Source organism: Vicugna pacos, chromosome 27 (assembly GCF_048564905.1).
Source record: "Vicugna pacos chromosome 27, VicPac4, whole genome shotgun sequence".
Taxonomy (NCBI): domain Eukaryota; kingdom Metazoa; phylum Chordata; class Mammalia; order Artiodactyla; family Camelidae; genus Vicugna; species Vicugna pacos.
The window spans coordinates 1591251-1606824 of record NC_133013.1 but is presented as its reverse complement, the minus strand read 5'-3'; the positions used below and the strand labels follow the sequence as shown (position 1 = coordinate 1606824).

The 15574-nt window shown below is 42.3% G+C and overlaps 1 long non-coding RNA gene and 1 pseudogene across 4 annotated transcripts in view; one reads left to right on the top strand and one right to left on the bottom strand.

Moving 5' to 3' along the window:
• The window catches only part of LOC140689668 (uncharacterized), a 40369-nt gene extending 37955 nt beyond the window's left edge, over positions 1 to 2414 (top strand). For all 4 annotated transcript variants that reach the window (XR_012064688.1, XR_012064689.1, XR_012064687.1 and 1 more), the window contains exon 3: positions 2144 to 2414. This is a non-coding gene — a long non-coding RNA (uncharacterized lncRNA). The remainder of the gene's footprint in view (positions 1 to 2143) is intronic.
• Positions 2415 to 12285: 9871 nt separating this feature from the next.
• LOC140689639 (large ribosomal subunit protein P1 pseudogene) lies at positions 12286 to 13931 on the bottom strand (annotated as a pseudogene).
• Between the last annotated feature and the right edge of the window lie 1643 nt (positions 13932 to 15574).

Genomic DNA, 15574 nt, shown 5'->3' with positions numbered 1-15574 from the left:
AGGAGAAAATCCAAAAGTAGGGTGTCAAGTGATCTACTAAGGAAAGGTTTTCATGAAAAAGAGAGTGTCCCCCTGTGCCAAATTCTCCTGAGAGGTCAAGTCAGATTCCAGTGGTGTGCTGACCACTGGATTAACAACGTGGAGTCATTAGAGACCAATATAAGACAATAGAAGGATGGAGATAAAAACCTGATTGATGCTTATTCAAGAGAAAATTGGAGATTGTAAAATATCTAGTATAGTTAAATTTTAAAGGATTTTCTTTAAAGAGCATCAGAGAAATGAAACAGTAGCTAGAGATGTCTAATTAAGAGAGCAGTTTTTTAAAAAAAATTAATGGTAGATATGCATAATTTTATGTTGATGAAAATTATTTGGAAAGGCGGGGAGACTGATGCAGGGGAAAGAACTGAAAACCAGAGGAATGAAGTCCTTGAGTTGGCAGGCAGGGATACAATCCAGCATAAGCACGTTGGGGTTTGCCTTTGAAAGGAGTGTGGACAATAATTGATCCATTGAAACATGAAGAAAGAAGAGTGTATAAGTTTAGAGGCAAGTAGGATGACAGATTTAGTTGTGAGAGAAGGAGGTTTTCTCCTGGCTGCTTCTTGACATCAACAGCTGAGAGAAATAAGGGGGCTAGAGGATGTTAGGGTCCAGAGGGTAAAAGGGAAGATGCAGAGTCATCCCAGAGAGCAGGGAAGTGAGGTGGTTGGGTGTTGCAGTTGGACTGTTAAGCAAGACTGAAGCTTTGAGGTGTGTGGACGCAAACTTATAGTGATATCAGCGTAAAAGCAGAGAGTGGAGGGAGAGTCCTGTTTAATCAGGAATATGGTTTTGCTAAGTAATTATAGCAGAATTAAAGATGGGCAGGGAGACCAGGTATATACATGGGAATAGTTATTACAACAGCGCATAGAATGGAATGCAAGTTGTTTAGAGAAGGAAACAAGGATATGACAGGGTGATACAGTGAAAAGCTGATTTGGTCAGTTTTTTAAGCTCCTTGGTGGGGGATCAACTAATTGCATGACCATATAGTTGATATTTTTGAGATGATTTGGTTATTGGTGGTGTGAACGTGGAGTGAGGGGCCTGATATAAGGAGACGTGATTGATGGTAAGGACATCAAGGAAGTGAATCTCCAGGAATCGAGTTTCCATTGAGTTTTTGGAGAAGGAAGACAAGAGAGACAGTGGAGAGAAGGGCAGCAAACTGAAGCCAAACATTCACTGAAGGAGAGAGAGTGGCCAGAAGAGTGGTAGATTAGAAGGCTGGGTCCAGAAGGATGGCAGATGACTGCAACATGGCGGGGGAGTAGAGTCCAGCGGCAAGTGCTTCAGAGGAGCAGGGCCCTGTTAGGGACGTGGAGGGACTGACGACTGGGGATAGCAATGAAGGGCAATGAGTGTACATGCCATTTTCAGGCTTAGTGGTAAGTGGGGTGGAGAAGGGTAAGCAGCCACCCTCTGAAAGGGCTGCAGAGACAGCGATGCCCCAAGAGCTTTCAGATTTCAGTTAGTGCAAGGAGGTGAAGCTGAAGGCAGCAATCAGAGAAGTGTTTATGCAGAGGCATCTATTCCTATAACATAGCAGCCTATGGACACCAAATAAAAATCCAGGTCCAGAATGAAGAACCATTATGAGATTTAGCAAAGAACAGATCAAATGTCCTGATGAATACTTGGCTTAACTTATAATCAAGTTATTGTTACAAATATCACTTAAGTGTAATGCAGAGAAGAATTTTGACAGTCAAGACTTTTTATCCCATGTTGTGGTTTTTACTGTTGCTGGTGTTGTGGGTGTGTGTTTGGCAGGTAGTACATTATATAGAGTAATTTGTAGACAAGGTAAGGCACAAAGTTGTGCTCTTCCTATATAATAGAACAGAAGGTAATTCATGTGTGGAGCTGTACCGCTAACTGTAAGGAATGCAGTATTGGATATACTTAGTTGGGTTTTGTTTTTCCCATTTCCCATCTGCTGTTTCCTAATCACAGGCTTTCAGTTTGTATTATAATTTTCTTTATCATCTTTGCACCTTCTAGCCATTGTGAGGGTTGATCTTGGTGATAGACACATGACTTTGTTTTGCAGTTTATGGAATTAATCTTTGTTTATTTTTTATTTAAATTACAGACTTTGTATATCCCCCCAACTGACTGTTAATTGTGCTGGACATACAAATGACAAATGCTGGAGAGGCTACACTGCTGGTGGGAATGCAGTTTGGTGCAGCCACTGTGGAAAACAGTATGGAGATTCCTCAAAAGGCTAGAAATAGATTTACCATATGACCCAGGAAACCTGCTCCTGGGCGTATATCCAGAAGGAACCCTACTTCAAAATGACACCTGCACCCCAATATTCATAGCAGCACTATTTACAATATGCAAGACATGGAAACAGCCTAAATGTCCATCAATAGATGACTGGGTAAAGAAACTGTGATATATTTATACAATGGAATACTATTCAGCCATTAAAAATGACAACATAACGTCATTTGCAGCAACATTGATGTTCCTGGAGAATGTCATTCTAAGTGAAGTAAGGCAGAAAGAGAAAGAAAAATACCATATGAGATCACTCATATGTGGAATCTAAAAAAAAAAGACATAAATACAAAACAGAAATAGATTCATAGACATAGAATACAAACTTGTGGTTGCCAAGGGGACGGGGGGTGGGAAGGGATAGACTGGGATTTCAAAATATAGAATAGATAAACAAGGTTAAACTGTATAGCACAGGGAAATATATACAAGATCTTATGGTAGCTCACAGTGAAAAAATATGTGACAATATATGTATGTTCATGTATAACTGATAAATTGTGCTGTACAGTGGAATTTGACACAATATTGTGAAATGACTATAACTCAATAAAAAAATGTTAAAAATAAAATTGTGCTGGACATGATTTCCTGCAGAATAGCTGACAAACATGTCCACATTCAAGTTTAAGCTTTATTTAAATTGAAAAGTTAATATTGATATAAGGATTTGGACTATACTACCAGCCATTTATGGATGGACAGCGGCCTGAGCTCTTCTTGTCACATGACTAGCCACATCACCAGATGTTTATTATCCCATTCATCCTGTGACGCAGCCATTTCCTTTTGGTTATAGTCAGGACATAGCACTAAGATGACAAGAACCCAGAGCAGCCACGTGTTTCCATCTTTTGCTACTGGAGGTGGGGTTAAGGGCATGTGATTTCAAATGAGCGCTTGATAGAAGTGCTGCACAGGGTCAGAAAAGAAGCATGTTTCCCCCACAAAGCAGAGTCTCCATGGAAGGTTCACTTGTACTTCGTGGGGGAGGAGTTTCATGTCCTATGGCGTAGAGGAGCTATCCCCCGCATCGCAGACACGTCTGGTGAGTCCGTGTCGCACAGGCACCTGCGCTAAGGGCGCACCGAGAGTGGGGGCAGTGAGCGTGGTCTGCCCTGGGTGCAGCTCTGCCCTGGGAGAATTTAAATACTGTGATAAAACTCATGGAAAGTAGGTTGGATTTCATTATACCCACATGCTGGAAGTTCTAGACGATGTCATTGACAAAATACTTCTCTCTGAAAAAAATGTTTGTTGGCCTAAGTTCTAAACATTTATAATGGCAAATTTCAATAATCTATATGTAAGCTTCAAATTAACACAATTTTGTTGCTTGGCCTTCAATAAACATTGTTTTTTATGGAGAACTCCCAGTTATACAGTTGGGTCCTCAACACACGGACTCAGCTGTAAGTGCTTGTTTTGAGAAGATAGTTAAGAATTCAAATATTCAGGCACGATTTGTGTCTTCAGCTCTTAGGGCACTGCATGTTCCTGTGTTTTAAACAGTATATCTGAAATAAACGTTCTTTGATAAAGTGTTTGTCAAAAAGGAGAACTAGAACTTGAGTTACTTCAAATCTATCGTCCTATGTGACCCTTTGGCATTTTAAGTCTATGTTTAAAATATAAAACATGCACTACAAAGTTCTTTGGAAGCACAAATTGTTTAAACTTGAAATACTTTACTGCAATTGAATAACAGCTTTAAACTTCAATTTAATTTCTTTTTATATTGTTTTAAAACTAAAAAAACAAATAAAAAAATCACCATGTCACATTAGTGCTAAATTGTACTTTTTGCAGATGTTTTAGTTTATTAAAATCTACATAGTAGTTACTGGACAATTACCTACATAATGCATATACATTTCAATAAAAAAAACTTTCCTCTGCCTGCAATTCTTTTCTGTTCCTTATTTGTTTTATTTCTTGATTATTCCTGAAAATAATGTTGTCATGGAGAGGAGGATGTGTTAAAAATTATCTACTCTGAGTGTCACAGGCCAGACTGGCCAGTAGGGGAAGCATTTCTATGAATGGAGATGCTCACTTTGTCATTTTGGGGTGTGCTCCCACGGGAGAGTTAGAATCAGGCTGCTAACGCACTTCAAATTTTGGGTGCAGATCTGCCCCGTAAGAATAGACTACTTGTGTTTGGAAAACTGAGTAGTGGAGATGCGCTGGCAACACAGTTGTTTTAGTTTGCTAGGGGCAGAGGACAGTGAGCTTTATATCTTTAGCATACTCTCAGAAGCTGGAGGCTAAAATGAGGGACAACTGCAGAATCACAGAGGTCTGTGTTTGAGTCTAAGCCCTATCTCTTGAGCAATTTAATTTCTTTAAGCATCAGTTTCCTCATCTTTCAACATGTAAAAAAATCTACAGCTATTTCAGAGGGTAATGAGAAATGGAAGAACTTAGCTGACACTCAGGCCATAGAAAGTGCTCAATGCATGTGTTTCCTGTTCCTCTACTTCCTTTAAATACTCAGTTCGGTTATTTGTTCTTTGCATACATTTTCACTAGATGGATACTTCCCTTATATTTTCTGCTGATATTTTAAGCATGAAGGATGTCCTTTTATAATATTTGCTAATAAGTTTGATATGTGACGTTAGTTTCTTGATGTTAAATTTTCCACGAATTATTTATTGACTGCCTTAGAGATAAAATAAATGAGAATCATCAACTTTTAGTTTATTGAACATGTATGTATCTTTCAATTATAAATGGGAGGTTTTTCAGCTGTAAGATGGGAGGACGGGGCAAGTCACGGGGTATGCAGAGTGCAGGGGTGGGTGGTGAGTGGGGATTAAACAAAAGTTGATCCATTGTAACAGTTTTCTCTCACTCTCTTTCCAGGGAAGATTTGTGTTGGTGGCCCCAAAGCAGAGAGCTCTGTATCCCATTACCAGCCAATGAGTCATTTAGTCCCCCACAGATCCAAATAAAGTTTTACAGAATACCCTATGGCATGCCTTCCAAAATATATGAGCACTATAAAATACATCATTTATTTTACCATGTGAGCTGACTCTGTCCCTCTTTCACCATCTGGGAGAGCAATCTCACGTGTTTTTGGCTCTTAGGTTATTATCAGATACACTGGACTTCTCTGAGCTTTTCCATGCCTAGTCCCCATGGTCTTTTCAGGAGTTTTATAACTTGGTTGTAAAAATTCACTCTAAACTGAAACTTGGCAAACAATATATTAATCTGGGAAGTTAATTTCTTTTATAAAGTCCAGAATCTGTGTAGCCCCTCTTTTGAGTTTTCAGAGACCTTGGAAAAATAAAGTGAGCAATTAAATTTTTTTGCATCTTAAAAAAAGTAACTCAATTTTTTTTTAAATCCTCTCAACCCAATTTTTACATGTGAATAGCTAGTATTTTGGACTGAGTTCTGATACACTTTGAAAAATATTTTTTTTGGCACAGTGAAATAAAGTAATTGAAAAAGGAATGAGGCTGAGATTTCCCATTACATCACTGGAATAATAAAGTATATTTAGAGAGTAGCGCCTTTCTGAATTTACAAAAAGGGGTAAGATGTTCATATCATTGGGTGTTCACCAACATACAAATAAATTAGTGAGAAGTATCACTTTAAAAAATGCGATGTGTCCTCAGTCTTGTAAGAATTACTAAATGGTGCTAAAGCTTATGTTTAGAGTTGATTCATTGGACTTTGGGAATGACTTCACCATCAGATAGTGCCAGGAAATGTGAGTTCAACTTTCATGTCCTTTCGGTGCCAGAAAATGCTGTCACCGCCCTTGCCTCTTAACCAGCATAAAGCTCCAGAATGGACTGACCAGACAAGGTGACAGACAACACAGAACCTCCACGAATTACCTTCTCACCATAGAGACAGGCCCAGGGACAAAAGGAGCTCAACAAAGACAAAAGACAACACAAAGGAGCATTTAAAATGAGGCTTTGCCAGCTTTAAAATACTTTCAGGTACGTTTTACTAAAGGATCATAGAAGAGAATTAAATCACGCTCTCTGGAACGAGACAGCCCCGGTGGGCACTAGCTGTGTGGCCTTGGGGAAGCTATGTAACCTTTGCAGGTTTCACTTTGCTTATTCCTTAAAGTAGAAAGAATAACAGTATGTACTTCTTAGAGTTATACTAAGGCTTAAAATACGAAAATACATGTAGTGCAATTAGCAGAATGATTAGCAAGCAATTAATCAATTAATTTTGTTAAAAATTAATATTAATTTTGTTATTGTTTATACTATTCAACTTTTCAGTTAACTTTGTGAGGTTGATTTCATCATTATTATCCTTACCATTTTACAGATAAGAATAATTTAGGTTCAAAACGGGTTTTACTTTGTACAAGATCACACAGCGAGCAAGTATGCATAACTTGATCTCAAATCTAGGTTTCCTGACAATAAGTGTGGCACGTTTTTTCCTGGTGTTTATGGTGTATATTTGAGGAACATTGTTTCTTACTCAGAATTTTGGATAAGTAGTTGTTTCATAGAGGGTGTAAACTTTTCTTCTCACACTGCAAAATTAGTTAAAAATTTTCATGCACAGTATCAATGTGTTTGGTGGTAGAGTTTTAAGGTCCCTGAAGTTGTTGTTGTTATTGTTATTATTATTATTATTATTATTATTATTATTATTAAAGTATATTAACCAAGTACTAAACTGGATGTAATGGATGGGATGTATCTGTTACAGCTGGCTACGTTAACAGCACCCAGAGTTCCCGGTGGGCTAGAACGGTTCAGAATAAAGCAGCCATGAGAGCTTAATAGCTTACCCACTCACATCCGTGGAATCACTCGGTGCTGCAGGTCTTGTTTTGTACACAGCGGTCGTGAGGGCTGCAACACACAGCTGGTAACAACTGCGTATTTAAGTAAGGTGTCTGTACTTGACAGAGAAGGAGAGGCACGAAGCTAGTCTGCACTTGTTTAAAATAAAGGAGGAGTGGGGCTGGCTTTGTCAGTTAGTGACAGACGTGGTGGGTGGAGCAGGGCACCCGGATCTCTGTTTAGGACTGAACCCTGGGCACCAGTGCTTCTGTCTGGCAGCAGAGGGTTCCTCTCCCTGTAATGGGTCTTAGCTGAAAGGAACTGTTTGCCCAAGGTGTTTCACCACTCCCAGAAGCAGCCTCTGTCCAATGACTGGTTGGTGGGGAGTCTTAAAGGCCTGATTCTTTTGCCCCAATTCAAGGTAACTTTGATGTGCCATCCAGCTTCAGAGCCCATGTAGGATTGGCTAAGACCCCGGGTGCAAAAGCAACACAGTTCAGCTTCTCCCTCTGCCCAGCCAGTCCTGCTCCCCTCACTTCCTGACCAGCGTTGCTCTGTTGAGTGCTCCCAATAAGCCTCCCGCCCGTGGATCTCCAGATGAGGGTCTGTTTCCCAGGAACTCCAACCTAACGTTGTAGTCACACATGAAAGAGCTGGGTAGGTTTATCAGAATCCCCAAGGAGAAGAAGCAGCTTTCCAGTCACAGAGGAAGTGGGACGCAGACTTGGATCCAAGGCAATGAGAACAGATGAGTTTGGGTGGATGCTAACGCATGCTGTTTAGAGAGGCAGAAAAAAGACTAAGAAGAGACCAGATGAGATGGATCCAGGAAAATCAATGTGTTCACTACATGGCAGCTTGGCGAACATAGAATTGGAGGTCAGACAGCTATAGCGATGGAGCTCTGGGATGGTCTCACAAGTGGCTCTAGCAGTGATGTCCAGATGGGACATGCAACCTCTGCATGAGATTTGGAGATCAATGAAACTCTCCTCTGGCGCAGCAAAGGCCAGAAAGTGCCCACACTGTAGTGATGGGCAAATACACCAGGCACAAGCAAGGGGGGGTCAATCTTTGTCTCATATAGGGCAGTGTTAAGGGGCAGATGGGAAGGTACCAAAAGAGCAAGGGAGGGTTTCTCAGTCTTAGAATAATGATGTAAGGGACCAAAAGAGTTGCTGAGGAGTTGTGAATAGGGCAGGGATCCAGACCCAGGAACTGGAGCATAATCAAGTCCAGTGTGTGGCAAACTCAGCAAGGTGAGCAAGGGTGACTGGTTCCTGAATAAGAGCTGCACTGGACTGATTTTGATTGCAACCCACTTGCTGATAACTCTGAAATCTCTGGGTCCAGCCCCATGTACTTCTTTTAATTTCTAGACTCATGTCCCCACTGGACATCTTCACATGAATTACCTACCAGAAATTCACAGTATACATAATGCAAAACTCATTTTCTTCTCCAAACTTCACCCTCCATTTTCCACTCCTGGTTAACTGCATTACCACTCCTGGTCATATCATCTGTCCCTGTAAATACCAGAAGTGGACAGAGCAGCCTGCATGAAAAAGGGTCTGGATGAGTCAGTGTTCAATTCCAGTGTGGAAGGAATTAGGAGTGGGAGGTGTAGAAGCTCCTAGTTTGTCTCTAGTCCATTCCCAAGCTTTTCTGCTCTTCTTCCTGGTCACACTCATGACCCACTGTCATCACAGTCTCCCCACCATATAGACTGTCTGTGCCTCCTGGTATCCCTGCTTCATCCACAAGAGCCTCAAACACAAACTGTGGTAGGTGAGGGACTTGGCCTGGCCAACCACGCTCTGTGTCTTCATTACTCTGTTTTACCCAGTTCCACAAATGAGTTTTACTTTGGCTGTTTGGTCACAAAGACTAAGGGCAAAGTGCTGGAGAAAAAATGTGTTGCACTTTATTGAACCTCAAGCTGCTCAGAAACAATTTGATGGTCTCTTTGAGCAGGATGACATTCGGCTCAGTGGAATCAAAGCCGATGCAAGTGGGGGGATCGCCTGGCAGTTACTTCCTTAGCCTTCATGCTGGAGGAGAGTCTCCACCCACCAGGGCTCCCCCGTTGATGAAGGTGAAGGACAGAGCAATGCGGGGAACTCCTCAGCCTGCCCCTCTGCCAGGAAGAACGCTGAGCACAAGAAAGGCCAGAGCTCCCAGCGGGCAAACTTGGGCAGTGGCTCCAGGTGACTTTTTATTTGTTTTTATTGACTAAATGCATATCAAGCACTCTATCTTTGGTTCCCCTAGTCGCTCTAGTTTGTATCTTTTCTCCTATACCTCTGTCTTCTCAAGTACTCACTGTTCTCATGTTTCTTTTTCCCCCTCCTTCCATCAAAACCTTCTCTCAGGTTTTTCCCACCCAGATTAACTTTATAAGCTACTAAAACATTATCTTTCTTTGGCAACCTTGCAGCCCAAACTCTTAAATTAAATGATGAAATATTTATTGATCATTGCATGAGAGAGAATTTAGGCCATCTGGGCCTCCCCAGTGTCCCCGAAATCACATTACCTGATTGATCTATGCAATAGGCTGGCCTGAGGGCCTCACATCCAAGGAAATGGACAAAGTGGAAGTAGATTACTATAGAATGAATCTTGTTGGAAGAGACAGCAAAGAAACCTCACTGAGCAGGCGGCTGCACAGAGCACAGCAGCAGGGGCTTCGCTGTCCAACAGGGCAGACTTTGAGGCCCAGTCATGAAACCAGCTGTGAAGGTCAGCTATGACCTCCAGCGGGCTGTAAGCACCAGTTAGTTATTTACAAAATGGAAACAATAGTATTACAAGGTCCTCAGAGCTGCTGTGAGGACTGTGTGACACACCTCCCGCAAAGTGCTTCTGGAACATGCTGGCACAGCATAATTGCTCCAGAGATGTGATGATGAAGTGAAAGAGAAGGAGGAGGAAGTGGAGACGGAGGGGGCGAGGGGTCTCGTACCTGACTGGTCTCTGAGAGAGTGATATTGATGTTGCTGGAGCCAGATTGTTTGTCACGTGCACCTCCTCGTTTGGGATGCTGAGCACCTCTGAGCCCTTCTTCCTGTCTCCAGCTCAGATGGGCGTTTTCTGGTGTGGCAGCGGTGACCACAGCCTGCCTCCAGGGTTCCATTCTTGCCCTGACTCTAGAATTACGAGGAATTCTTGTAATTTAGGCATTCCTTTTACTTCCTGTCTTTTCATTTTCTCTGACTTTTATGGAGGCTAGCAAGACTGGGAGTAAAGACTGGATTCTATAACTTCTTGTGGTTCTCCTGTTCTTTCGTTTAACAAGAACTTTTTGAAAAGCAATATGTACCCGAGAAGTGAGAGCTGAGGGTACAGTGGTCAGCATCAACATGTAAACCGCGTGCTAGTGGAGCTGAAAGTCCAGAGAAGAGTCACACGAAAAGATGCTAAATATCTTTAGTCATTAGGGAAATGCAAAGTAAATGGTAATGACCTAGCACTACGTACCCACTAGAATGGTTAGAATACTGCCACCACCACTACTACTAATGAAACACTGAAAGTGAAAGTGCTGGGGCACATGGGACTCCCATACGTTGCTGATGAGAATGAAGAAAGAGCACAGCCGCTTTGACAAAAGGCACAGCAGTTTTTAAAAAAATTAAACATACCCTTGCTATATGACCCATCAAGCCCAGCCCTAGATATTACTAAAGGGAAATGGGAATTGTCAATTCACAGAAAAACCTATATAAAAATTATAAAGGCTTTATTCATAATTGCCAGAAAATGAGAGCTACCCAAATGTCATACTCATCTCCGGGGGCACCCATTTTATCTCTGCCGGGTAAGATGTTAGACATTGGAGAACCACAAGATTCTGTTTTCATCTGCCCTTTCTTCCACCCCACAGGCCACTCCATCTCACAGCCTCCTTTGTGATTTCCTCCTCATCTTGCGCCACCTTCTCTACCTATGCCCTCTCCCAAGAGGTGACATCAGTTTCTCAGCACTTCAACACCATCTTTATAATGATGGCTTTTAAATGTATATTTTAGCCTGCACTTTTCTCCTGATCTCCAGACCTCCCTACTTAACTTTCTGTTTCAGTTGAGTGGTCTACCTTCCATTCACTGGGTGTGCATAACTCAGATGAAAGCTAAGGTGGGTTCCGTTTTCATGTCTTGGGAAGAATAAAATTCTTAAATGCTTTTACGGGGCTGTTATTCTGGCACTGGGACAGGACCACCTTATGGTCTCCGAGTCTCTAAAATATGAAACTGTTGATTCATTTTGGTTTTATTTAACAGCAAAGAGAGATAATCTCAGCACTGTGATGTACTATATGCCACCATCTATTCAAGGTAATGAGCAGTTTTGAAACAGAGGCTATTGGTAACAAGAAGAACTTTAAATTCAGGGGTATGGAGGGGAATGTCTAGTTCAGAGGCAAAAGCTGTTGTCTTGTTAGGAGCCAACACCATCTATTGTTTCAAAAAAATTTTTCAAAATGGTAATATGTGAGGGAAATAGCTGAGTTTTGTAACAAAAAAAAGAAGAAAAAAGCCGAAAGTGCCTCTCTTGGGCAGCAAGTGAGCCTGAGCTGAAAAGGCCCACAGGGTGGAGGAAAAGGTAAGTCTTCCCCATGGCTGTACATATTTTCAGTAAATAAATAATTAAGATAATTTATCCTTCCTGTGTTCCATTTGCAGAGGCTCTATGACATGTTCTTTTTATCTTCTGAGTGCAAACACATAGGCACAAGGCAGCAACAGAAACGCAGAATCACAGCTCTTCTAATCCAGACACTTGAGTTAGAAAGTGCCTGGGGCTTGCTTTTCTCAGAGTCACACTCCACCCTTCGGCCAGCGGCGCAAGGCATCACTGAATCAGCGGCAGGAGGCTGTAGGTCTGACTGCTTAGATGTCCCTCGTCCCTTCCATCTGAGCCGGTTAATTACCCCGCTCTGAAGCCGCCTTTTCCATCAGCATCACATCCGTCCACACAAGAGAGCTGAGTGAGTCTCACATTAGACGATAAACTGGTAAGTTACCCCCTCCTATTTTACATCCGCACTATGGCTAAGCGGGCTTCAGGTCCGTTGTTGCTGTTACTTTTTTTTTTTCCAGCAAGACCAACAGCAGCAAAGAGCTCAGCTTTTTATTGAATGTGTTGCTGCAAAAGTTTAGTCAAAAAGCCCAAAGCCCATGTCATCATCAAACTCCTGGGATCCGAATCCGTCTTTCTTTGCTTCCGCTTTCTCCTCCTCAGCGAGGGTGGCGCCGGCTGCGGGGGTTGGGGGTTGGGGGGTGGGGGGTGTGAGGGGGTGGGGGTTGGGGGTTGGGGGGAGTGTGGGGGGGTGCAGCGGCCCCCACGTTGCAGATGAGGCCGCCGGTGATGACACTGTCCAGCGCCTTTGCAAACAGGCCCCACCAGAAAGGTTCGACACCGGCTGCTTTAATGAGGGCATTGATCGTGTCCTCCGTGACCGTCACCTCATTGTCGCGCAGGAGGAGGGCCAAGCAGATGCAGGCGAGCTGGGAGCGCGAGGCCGGGCGCGGAGAGCTCCGGGCGGGCGCGGCGGGGCGGGCGCAGTGCTGGGCGCCGGGTGACGTGGGGGTCTCACCCCACCGCCGCCTTGGCTCCCTCAGGAGGACGGAGCACCTTGGCTGCAGCCGAGGAAAAACGGTCCTTTGTTGTGTTGAAGTTGGTATAAGCTGAGTTTTAAAGATACCCAAATAACCTGTATTTTTGAGTCAAATAGATCAACAGAGTAGAGGGATTAAAAAAAAAAAAACAAAACCAAAGTGATCATTCAATCCATTATTTTAAACAACCAGAAGACTCAAACCTTAACATCCTGTAATCCTATGTAAACAGGTCCTCGGAGTCTTCACCTTTGACCTGGAAGCTTCCATCTAAGGAGAAGGGGCTCATGCAACATGTGACGTTCTTACACCTCAGCAAAGCACAGCTCCATGTCATTCAGAGGCAGCCCTATTGCGGGCTGCGTCATTCACGTCCGTCTCACACAGATGTGTAAATAGCATTATTCACTGCACGGATGTCACCACAGCCCCAACCAAATTAACCTTGCGTGTGACACTGCGTGGCCGTGAAGCCTGCTCTTAGAGACTGCAGGAGGCACTCAGGGAAAACAAGGAGAAACAAGTGTATGTTACTTATTGCAAAGGTTGGAATGTACTCTTTTTTTTTCAGTGACATCAGTGCGTGTGCCATGATTCTTGGCTAAGTGAACACTAAATTCCTTTATAATTATGCTTCATCTGTATTCATGCAGGGGCAGAGCTCTCAAACAGCCAGTTTTGGCTTTGTTGGTTCTCTCCATATTGTCCTTTAGTTTATTAATTTTGCTTCTCTGTTTAGTATATCTTTAATTATACTTTCTTGGGGTTTATTTTGTTCTTTTTTTGTTCCAAATTCTAAAGTTAGACCATTAAATTACTAATTTTCATTCATTTTTTATATAACAATATTATAAATTTCCACTGAATATTGCTTTTTCTGTGTGCTATGTACTAGTCATGTTCTAGGTTGTCTGCCCTTTTTCTTGCTGAAGAAGAAGCACATGTAGAAGCGTGTACTGATCTGGCACAGGCTTTGACTCTGGTTGCTGGTTATTTGTTGCTTTAGTTACTGATTTTTCTTTGACTTTTATTCTGAATTGCTTGTCTGGTTTTTGATTTATCAGACCTCCATGTTTGGGTACTTCCTTTGCTATAGATTTCTTATCACTTTTGAGTCACCCTTTCATCCAAGGTGGGCTAGTAGTCAGGAGCTCAGAGTTCTAGGCTTACCTTTGTTCAGCATGGTAGTCTTTGGTCTAGATATGATTGCCTTAATTTTTCTATTATGGGTGTGACAAGTTCCCATAAACTAAGCAGCTTAAAACAACACAGACTTACTATGTTACAGCTCTGCAGGGCATAAGTCAGGCTGCTTACTGGCCTTACTAGGCTGAAAACAAGGTGTGAGCACAGCTGCGTCCCTTTCAGGGGGCTCTTGGGATTCCTTTCAGGATCCAACTCCATGCTCATTTGTGTTGTTGACTGAATTCAGTTCCTGGTGGCTGTAGGACTGAGTGCCCATTGTGTTGCTGGCTGTTAGCTGAGCGCTATCGCCCACATTTAGAGGCTACTTACCTTCCTTGGCTTGTGGTCCCTTTTCATCTGTCTTTAATACCCACAACTGTGAGTCTCATTCCTCCCATACTTCTAATTTCTCCTCTTCTTCTGTTTCATCTCGTCAACCCTCCACTTTCAATATCTCCCATTTATTAAAGACTCCAATGAAGACATTGGGCTCAGTTGGAAAATCCAGAATACTTTTTATCTCAAAGTCTGTAAACTTGATCACATCTACAGAATCCTTTTTGCCATGTAAGGTAACATTTGCAGGTTTCAGACCTTAGAGCCTGGACATCAAGGGTAGGGGCGCACATTATTCTGCCTGCCACAATGATGTTTACCTCTCTGTGTCTCAGTTTCTTCATCTGTGCAATGGAACTAAGGGGCCCGGAAATTAATTTTCAATAGTTTTCCTCAAATCCACCTCTTGCATCTTATTTTTACTCTTGTTCCTTTTTCCTTTCTTACTCCACAGTGCCCCATGGATTTGCTCCTAAATTTCATTCTGCCTTTGTGTGTGTGTGTGTGTGTGTGTGTGTGTGTTCCTTATCCTGACTTAAAATCTCATTTCATTGATTTTTTTTCTATTATCTCGGGCTCAATATGACAAAAGCTACAGTCACACTATAGATAAGAAACAAATATACAACTAGTACATTTCACATGTATTTATTGAGTGCCCTCAAGCTGCCCGGCATTGGGTTCAGAGCTGTGGGCACTCTGATGACACCATATGTCACATTTCATAAGCTGCTGGGCTCTGACTGAGCAAAAGATAAACCCTGAGGTCGGAGGGTCCTGGGCAGGGGATTTATCTAAAGTAGCCTGAGGAAAAGTAGCTTGAACAAAATGAGAACTGCTGTAAGAAGTTACATCTCAGAACCCAACTAGCAGAAATGTACGCAATAATGGGAACAAAGAATATATTTAAAAGCCTAGAGAGCTCTAAGCAAGACCAGACTTGTACATGTGAGGAGCGGGTACAGAGACCAAGTCAGAATTCAAGTGCCGAGGGGCGGGGACACAAGGAGAATCCCGGCCACATGGTGTTTTGGAGGCCGTGCCTGAACACAGATTCATAGGGAAATACGCCAATTCTTAAGCTGCTGTTTATCAACTTCCTTTGAAATCTTAATTTGGTATCAAAATCTCTTTCCAGAGATTTTTTTTCATCAATCTCTTCTTTTTACGTGTCAAGGCAAGTTATTTAATCTCTTTTAGACGTTGTGATGTTTGACACATATTGTATTACTGGAATTATTAATCTAAATTCCAGGGAAATTGAAGTCTCCATGAGAATATATTTAAAATGAAGAGACAGGATTT